Raw genomic sequence first — 8,107 nt, forward strand, 5'->3', positions numbered from 1 at the left:
CTGCACCACGTGACAAATGGTTGGAGGTTCTACCGAGATTTGAACTCGGATTACTGGATTCAGAGTCCAGAGTGCTAACCATTACACCACAGAACCCTTTTTATAACATTGTGGCTCATTTCCTTTTATTGGTTTAGTCATTAAGACCTGCATATTGAATAAGTAATATCTGCACCAGGTGACAAATGGTTGGAGGTTCTACCGAGATTTGAACTCGGATTACTGGATTCAAAGTCCAGAGTGCTGACCATTACACCATAGAACCCATTTAATTGTGTGTGGTGGCTCATTTGCTTTTATTGGTTTAGACATCAAGACCTGCACATTGAAAAGTAATATCTGCTAACAATAACAAATGGGTAGAGGTTCCACCAAGACTTGAACTCAGTTCACTGGATTCAGAGTCCAGAGTGCTAACCATTACACCACAGAACCCTTTTTATAATATTGTGGCTCATTTCCTTTTATTGGTTTAGTCATTAAGACCTGCATATTGAATAAGTAATATCTGCACCAGGTGACAAATGGTTGGAGGTTCTACCGAGATTTGAACTCGGATTACTGGATTCAGAGTCCAGAGTGCTAACCATTACACCACAGAACCCTTTTTATAATATTGTGGCTCATTTCCTTTTATTGGTTTAGTCATTAAGACCTGCATATTGAATAAGTAATATCTGCACCAGGTGACAAATGGTTGGAGGTTCTACCGAGATTTGAACTCGGATTACTGGATTCAAAGTCCAGAGTGCTGACCATTACACCATAGAACCCATGTCATTATATCTTGTGGCTCATGTGCTTTTATTGGTTTAGTTATTAGCCCCTGCGTAAGTAAGAGCTAATATCTGCCCCAGATATATAAAAGGATGAGGTTCTACCGAGACTTGAACTCGGATCACTGGATTCAAAGTCCAGAGTGCTGACCATTACACCATAGAACCCATTTGATTCTATATTGTGGCTCATTTGCTTTTATTGGTTTAGACATTAGGATCTGCATAGTGAATAAGTAATATCTGCGCCAGGTGACAAATGGGTAGAGGTTCTACCGAGATTTGAACTCAGATTACTGGATTCAAAGTCCAGAGTGCTGACCATTACACCATAAAACCCATTTAAATAAAAGTTGTGGGATCATTTGCTTTTATTGGTTTAGACATTAGCCCCTGCTTAAGGAAGAGCTAATATCTGCCCCAGATGTATAAAAGGTGGAGGTTCTACCGAGACTTGAACTCGGATCACTGGATTCAGAGTCCAGAGTGCTGACCATTACACCATAGAACCCATTTGATTATATGTGTGGCTCATTTGCTTTTGTTGGTTTAGACATTAGGACCTTCATATTGAATAAGTAATATCTGCACCAGGTGACAAATCGGTAGAGGTTCTACCGAGATTTGAACTCGAATCACTGGATTCAGAGTCCAGAGTGCTAACCATTACACCACAGAACCCTTTTTATAATATTGTGGCTCATTTCCTTTTATTGGTTTAGTCATTAAGACCTGCATATTGAATAAGTAATATCTGCACCAGGTGACAAATGGTTGGAGGTTCTACCGAGATTTGAACACGGATTACTGGATTCAAAGTCCAGAGTGCTGACCATTACACCATAGAACCCATTTAAATAAACGTTGTGGGATCATTTGCTTTTATTGGTTTAGACATTAGCCCCTGCTTAAGGAAGAGCTAATATCTGCCCCAGATGTATAAAAGGTGGAGGTTCTACCGAGACTTGAACTCGGATCACTGGATTCAAAGTCCAGAGTGCTGACCATTACACCATAGAACCCATTTGATTATATGTGTGGCTCATTTGCTTTTGTTGGTTTAGACATTAGGACCTGCATATTGAATAAGTAATATCTGCACCAGGTGACAAATGGGTAGAGGTTCTACCGAGATTTGAACTCTAATCACTGGATTCAGAGTCCAGAGTGCTAACCATTACACCACAGAACCCTTTTTATTATATTGTGGCTCATTTCCTTTTATTGGTTTAGTCATTAAGACCTGCATATTGAATAAGTAATATCTGCACCAGGTGACAAATGGTTGGAGGTTCTACCGAGATTTGAACTCGGATTACTGGATTCAGAGTCCAGAGTGCTGACCATTACACCATAGAACCCATGTGATTAGATCTTGTGGCTCATGTGCTTTTATTGGTTTAGTTATTAGCCCCTGCGTAAGTAAGAGCTAATATCTGCCCCAGATATATAAAAGGAAGAGGTTCTACCGAGACTTGAACTCAGATCACTGGATTCAAAGTCCAGAGTGCTGACCATTACACCATAGAACCCATTTGATTATAAATTGTGGCTCATTTGCTTTTATTGGTTTTATTGGTTTAGACATTAGGATCTGCATAGTGAATAAGTAATGTCTGCGCCAGGTGACAAATGGGTAGAGGTTCTACCGAGATTTGAACTCAGATTACTGGATTCAAAGTCCAGAGTGCTGACCATTACACCATAGAACCAATTAAATATATATTGTGGCTCATTTGCTTTTATTGGTTTAGACATCAGCCCCTGCGTAAGGTAGAGCTAATATCTGCCCCAGATATCTAAAAGGAAGAGGTTCTACCGAGACTTGAACTCGGATCACTGGATTCAAAGTCCAGAGTGCTGACCATTACAGCATAGAACCCATTTAATTATATATATTGTGGCTCATTTGCTTTTGATGGTTTAGACATTAGGACCTGCATATTGAATAAGTAGTATTTGCACCAGGTGACATATGGGTAGAAGTTCTACCGAGATTTGAACTCAGATTACTGGATTTAAAGTCCAGAGTGCTGACCATTACACCATAGAACCAATTAAATATATGTTGTGGCTCATTTGCTTTTATTGGTTTAGACATCAGCCCCTGCGTAAGGTAGAGCTAATATCTGCCCCAGATATATAAAAGGTAGAGGTTCTACCGAGACTTGAACTCGGAACACTGGTTTCAAAGTCCAGAGTGCTGACCATTACACCATAGAACCCATTTAATTACATATTTGTGGCTCATGTTTTTAATATTTCCTATATAAAATAATTCACTCATTAAACTGGGGTTTTAAAAATGGAATCACGATGGCCTAAAACCACAAATAGCTCATCTTTCCTTTGTCTCAGAACGTTGCTACCTCTACCTTAATTATGATAATCTCATCATTTCATGCTCACTCCACCAAGTAGTTTTGCATTTCCTTTGGACCAAATGAGCCTTCGGCAAAGGATGAGATTTAAGGTCTCCGATACGCTCGTCTACATCATACTTTCTCATGAAAGCATGTACTATTTCAATCACGCTTTCCTTCTATTGTAATAATAGTATGTGGCACGCTAATACCAAGTCATTAACATTGGTTATTCCTTTAATATGAGATTATAGTACGGAATTTGGCTCGCGGTGTCTGTTCTTGTCCGTGCAGACTGAAACGCCCCGGCTCGGCCTGCGCACGCATCATAATGTCAGCTCATCCTCTCTAATGCAGGATGCCTTCGACAGCCCGACGGCACGGCCTCCGAGGACCTTCACCCCATATCCATTCACCCTATTCAAATCCCTCCATTTTATCTGGGTGGTCTGTCAATTTAATGTTGAATCCCCTCATGCTGCTAATTGCTGGCGCTCCTTCTGCCGCAAGATGTGCTTGATCCTTCACCCCCTGCATTTGGGCGCGAGAGCGTGACTTGCTGATGAGAGAAGTGGCAGAAGTCAAATCTCCGGTGGCTTTTTCTGCACCAGCGGGCAGGCGTATGAAAACATACCGTATATGAAATGAACAAGTCCGTTCTGTATAAAGTGCCTCGCTATGGATGCCGCCTTGGGCGATGCCTCAAGGCAAATTAGTCTGTGCAAGGAAGGGGAAATGGATCCGATTAGATTTTAATTAAAATAGCAACTTTTACATACACAGCACAACCTCTGTACTCGCATGCCAAAAAGAGGCAGAATTTGGACATTAGACAAAATATGATTCTGTACTTTCACTTTAAAGTTTCAACTTTTTCGCAGTCAGTCAACTATTAACCAACCGCAGAGTACAAAAATCAAGAATGAGATTTTGTGCTGTTTTCTTCGCAGCATCAACTTTTTTTAAAACTGCAAGTATTTAAAACAACCTTTAAATTTAAGCAATTCACTGTCATAAAAAAATACAAATGACGATTCATTTAGAATGTCTTTGGCAACCTTGCTTTCATCAAATAAAAGGACTTCCGAGCCTCATTTGGAATATAAAATTGAAAATTTGTGACACCACCTTTACTCTTCTAAAGTCTTAAAAAACAAGGAACTTTTCAGTTTGTCTTTTTTCAGTGCTCATGAAAGGTTTACTTTGAAAAGCACGCTCCAACACAACTTTAGAATGCAACGCTTGAGTCGATTAAACGGGATAACAGACCAAAATATAAAAGTAAAACACCCAGAAGCAGCATGCAAGGAGCAGACGATCAAAAACGAAATCCGTATCACTTTACAATACATTCGCTTGGACTGGATTTCCCCCCCCCTCGTTTTCCTATCTTGTAAGTACATTGCTGATTTTATCTCCCCAAAAGGAGGTCACTTGACACTGGGAGAGCTTCTCCCATTATCATTGCCACCACTAATCCCGTCAGTGTGTTAGCCATCTGTGGCTAGCGAGCGGCCAGCCACAAATTAGCGAGGAAAGAAACAGACACAAATAAAATGCAAATTTTCGCCGTCTACTAAGTGGCTCCCCTCCCGCCGGCTTCAGGGGCCTCACGGTTCCCACACCGCTTCCCCGCGTCTCTCTCAGAGCGCCGCCGGGTTTCTGGGGCAAGGGGGGGATGCGCCCCGCCATTGGCTCGCTTTTGTCTGCCCTCTTTCTTGGCCTTTCAACGGCCGATTTGAATATATGCAAATGTTGCCATGGTGCCTTCGTCCCCCTCCTTTCGTTTTACGGCATCTTTTTTTTACATTTTGTGGAACTGCTGCACGAAAAGCTGTGGGAACCGCGTATGATGAGCTTTCACTGTCACACTAAGTTTATTTAAATGGCTTTGAATTAACACATGTATACGTTATGAGATTAAAGCCCGTAAATTTGATATATAGAGCATAAAAGAGTAAATTTGATATATAGAGCATAAAAGAGAGTCAGCTCAGCATCAATCGAGTCAAAGATGGAAGCCTTTTGTTTTCAAATTTCAACCCACATTTTTCTCTTCAAGAGAATGTTTTAATACAATTATTGAAGTTTGCTGTTTTGTTGTCTGTTTTTAATCAAACTTTCAGAGACAGAAATTTGGATATGGAAATATTTAAAACAAATCTAGTGGAGTTCAAAGGTCAATATTGTTGCAAATTACCAAACCCAACAGTATTTATTTATTTATTTATTATGATTTATACAACCATGGTCAGTGATTGCCAGTTCATACAAAAACAATATCTGCGAGCCAGAAGTAAAGAAGCTATAAAAGATTAAATAGGGAATCATTTCACACTTTTACAGAAGACCAAAAAGAATTCGCCCACTGAATTTGCATACCATCACCAACCAAATGTAGGGTATGTTACCCATTATATGCACCTGACCACCATTATTTAAAATATATTTAAATAAATGAGATGGTTAATCAGTGATTCCAAAACTCCTACCGTTTTGATTTTAGGACAAGATTGAAGAGGCCTCAATTTGTTTAAGAAAAACTGAAGAAAAAAATAGAATGATTGGGCAATGATTGTCAAGTTTGCATGAGTTCTGCAGACCCCCGCTTTTCCGTAGACGACCCACCCACCTTCCCCCAATCAATCTGCCGTGTGCATTCAAGGCTGTCTCAATGCGCTTGAACTTGACCGAGGGAACTGCCTGGGAAAAGAGGCAAGACTTTGGCCCTTTTGCCCCCCTCTTTTTCACCCAGACTGATACCGAGTGCTCATTTGCATAAATCTAAGCCCCCTCCTTGCCAATTAAACCAGGAAAGTGTTGAGGATAAAGTAGTCTGGTTTGCACGTGGCCAGGGATGAGCAGACATCACCTCTCGTCCATCACCAAGTGTAAGTTGGCTGATTATCGCGACTAACTGATGTGCTGGCTCGTGTCCTAATGTGTTTTTCTGCGGTTCTTGTGCTTATATTTGTGTACGTGAGAGAGTTTTTACAACGCAATCGCTGAAAGTAGCAGTTTGTGGGTTTCTTGATTTTGTGTGTTTTATGATTGGTTAATCTGAGATTTAATTAGATACAGCAAATGCATGTCTGGTTGGATAAAAACAGGAAGGGTTTTAAGAGGTGTTTTATTTTTTATTTTTTATTTATGAGAGAATACATGTATTGGAAAGGGGAAAAAAGCGGGATGGGTTCAAACATTGACCTGTTTTGTTTGGCTTAAAAAAAAAGCAAATCCAACTCAATGCATTGGATCAAAACTAAAAAGTTTACATCACAATATTAAAACAAAGCCATCAATGACAGTTTTGGACAAGGGGGTTTGTTCCAAATTTGTCTGAAGGTATTTGCAAATTAAAAATACATTATAAAATCACACTGCATGTGGATGCAATACAAGACCAAAGAATGCAATATTTATTTTTATGCTCTTGATGCAGCATTCATTCATTCATCTTCCGAGCTACTGATCTTCATGAAGGTAGCGGGGGTGCTGGAGTCCACCCCAGGTAACTACAGGATGTAGGCAAGGCACACCCTGTTGCGATTGCCAATGAATCGCAGAGCAGTCTATAATATTAAATCACAAGTAGCTTTCCACACTCAACTAAATTGTGTTTGTATTCAGTTAGGCCGAGTTTCTTCTCTTTTTGCTTGTCTGAATGTTTTTATCACTGAAATGAAATTGATCTAAACCCTTTGAGCTCAAGACCAAACTTGTACCCAAAATTTGTAAGATACACACAATCTACTTGTGTTTTTTCAGCTAAATACTCAAATTACACACCCAATTTTAGAAAAATAGGCCAGACTTTACCACGTAAAAACTGGCAACGTACTTTTTGCCCCCCTAAAAATCGTTTCAATATTTTCCCTCATTGCCCCACCTTTGTGTATCCTCCAACAAACTACTCTTATAATAATAAGATAATATTTTATCAGACATTTTGAGCTTCCCATGCAATGCCTTCATGTCAGGTCAAGCCTCTCTTTTGGAGGGCGGCCATTACAATTCCCAAAGGTGTCCACTTGAATGGGTCACTTATTGCTACTAATCAATTGAGCTCAACATAACTTGGGCTATTCAAGGACACTGATTGACAAGCTAATCAATTTATTGCCCAATCGCTGGCACTGTGTATTTGTGATTGTTTTATATACCATGAGTTGGCAACATATTGAATAGAAGATAAAATATGGAAATACTATACAATAACAATATACAAACTGAAGATAATGTAAGAGGATTAACTGCAATACATGTTAATGCTATTTTTTTTTGTAGCAATATAACTGCACAAGTATTATAGGTTTAAGAGACGTATGTTTTTGTTTAATGTTAAAAAGTATATGCGTTTTTAAAGAAATAAATACAGTGTTTCAATTATTATTCATTTTAAAAATCTTTATTTTTTTCAGTAATTAATAAAATAGTTTTTGTTTATTGACATTTTATGAAATTATTAACCAGTTTAGTTAAATGAAACAGGAAAATTACAAAATATAATGAACACATTGCTTCCTTGCTTTGATAGAGCTTAACTGGGTTAAATATTTTTAGTGCATTCTTGGATTTGCATTGTAATGTGAAATAATGTTGAAATGACACAATCTGATTACTTTTAGCCTATTATTAAATGTACATGCACACTTAATGCTTTTGGAAGAAAAAATATCCACTCAAAAGCAATTATATGCACAAAATACACGGTTGATATTGCAGTTTTTTGTATTACCATTATTGCAACTAGTACTTTTATAAATTGGATTTTTTTTATGTAAATGATTTTTAAAAGATCAGTTTTAAATTCCTCACCCATAAAACAATATTGGAAACGTATAACACGTGTCTTTCGTTAATTATTTATTTTTTATTGCTTCAATTATACAAATAGATGTCTACTATAACATCGAGTACGTAATTTTTTGCTTATGCAAATGAATGGATTATGGACAATACGCCTTT

General features: G+C 38.4%; 16 non-coding genes across 16 annotated transcripts; all 16 read right to left on the reverse strand.

Moving 5' to 3' along the window:
- Positions 1 to 24: 24 nt before the first annotated feature.
- On the reverse strand, positions 25 to 96 carry trnaq-cug (transfer RNA glutamine (anticodon CUG)). Its single transcript has one exon. It is a non-coding gene; the product is annotated as a tRNA-Gln (tRNA).
- Positions 97 to 193: 97 nt separating this feature from the next.
- Positions 194 to 265, reverse strand: trnaq-uug (transfer RNA glutamine (anticodon UUG)). Its single transcript has one exon. It is a non-coding gene; the product is annotated as a tRNA-Gln (tRNA).
- Positions 266 to 532: 267 nt separating this feature from the next.
- On the reverse strand, positions 533 to 604 carry trnaq-cug (transfer RNA glutamine (anticodon CUG)). Its single transcript has one exon. It is a non-coding gene; the product is annotated as a tRNA-Gln (tRNA).
- A 97-nt stretch (positions 605 to 701) lies between these two features.
- Positions 702 to 773, reverse strand: trnaq-uug (transfer RNA glutamine (anticodon UUG)). The gene has a single exon. It is a non-coding gene; the product is annotated as a tRNA-Gln (tRNA).
- A 99-nt stretch (positions 774 to 872) lies between these two features.
- trnaq-uug (transfer RNA glutamine (anticodon UUG)) lies at positions 873 to 944 on the reverse strand. The gene has a single exon. It is a non-coding gene; the product is annotated as a tRNA-Gln (tRNA).
- A 99-nt stretch (positions 945 to 1,043) lies between these two features.
- trnaq-uug (transfer RNA glutamine (anticodon UUG)) lies at positions 1,044 to 1,115 on the reverse strand. The gene has a single exon. It is a non-coding gene; the product is annotated as a tRNA-Gln (tRNA).
- A 100-nt stretch (positions 1,116 to 1,215) lies between these two features.
- trnaq-cug (transfer RNA glutamine (anticodon CUG)) lies at positions 1,216 to 1,287 on the reverse strand. Its single transcript has one exon. It is a non-coding gene; the product is annotated as a tRNA-Gln (tRNA).
- A 98-nt stretch (positions 1,288 to 1,385) lies between these two features.
- Positions 1,386 to 1,457, reverse strand: trnaq-cug (transfer RNA glutamine (anticodon CUG)). Its single transcript has one exon. It is a non-coding gene; the product is annotated as a tRNA-Gln (tRNA).
- A 97-nt stretch (positions 1,458 to 1,554) lies between these two features.
- trnaq-uug (transfer RNA glutamine (anticodon UUG)) lies at positions 1,555 to 1,626 on the reverse strand. Its single transcript has one exon. It is a non-coding gene; the product is annotated as a tRNA-Gln (tRNA).
- Positions 1,627 to 1,726: 100 nt separating this feature from the next.
- On the reverse strand, positions 1,727 to 1,798 carry trnaq-uug (transfer RNA glutamine (anticodon UUG)). Its single transcript has one exon. It is a non-coding gene; the product is annotated as a tRNA-Gln (tRNA).
- A 98-nt stretch (positions 1,799 to 1,896) lies between these two features.
- On the reverse strand, positions 1,897 to 1,968 carry trnaq-cug (transfer RNA glutamine (anticodon CUG)). Its single transcript has one exon. It is a non-coding gene; the product is annotated as a tRNA-Gln (tRNA).
- A 97-nt stretch (positions 1,969 to 2,065) lies between these two features.
- On the reverse strand, positions 2,066 to 2,137 carry trnaq-cug (transfer RNA glutamine (anticodon CUG)). The gene has a single exon. It is a non-coding gene; the product is annotated as a tRNA-Gln (tRNA).
- Positions 2,138 to 2,236: 99 nt separating this feature from the next.
- trnaq-uug (transfer RNA glutamine (anticodon UUG)) lies at positions 2,237 to 2,308 on the reverse strand. Its single transcript has one exon. It is a non-coding gene; the product is annotated as a tRNA-Gln (tRNA).
- A 108-nt stretch (positions 2,309 to 2,416) lies between these two features.
- Positions 2,417 to 2,488, reverse strand: trnaq-uug (transfer RNA glutamine (anticodon UUG)). The gene has a single exon. It is a non-coding gene; the product is annotated as a tRNA-Gln (tRNA).
- A 98-nt stretch (positions 2,489 to 2,586) lies between these two features.
- Positions 2,587 to 2,658, reverse strand: trnaq-uug (transfer RNA glutamine (anticodon UUG)). Its single transcript has one exon. It is a non-coding gene; the product is annotated as a tRNA-Gln (tRNA).
- Positions 2,659 to 2,929: 271 nt separating this feature from the next.
- trnaq-uug (transfer RNA glutamine (anticodon UUG)) lies at positions 2,930 to 3,001 on the reverse strand. Its single transcript has one exon. It is a non-coding gene; the product is annotated as a tRNA-Gln (tRNA).
- Between the last annotated feature and the right edge of the window lie 5,106 nt (positions 3,002 to 8,107).

The sequence above is a fragment of the Stigmatopora argus genome, chromosome 8, assembly GCF_051989625.1.
Source record: "Stigmatopora argus isolate UIUO_Sarg chromosome 8, RoL_Sarg_1.0, whole genome shotgun sequence".
Classification (NCBI taxonomy): Eukaryota; Metazoa; Chordata; class Actinopteri; order Syngnathiformes; family Syngnathidae; genus Stigmatopora; species Stigmatopora argus.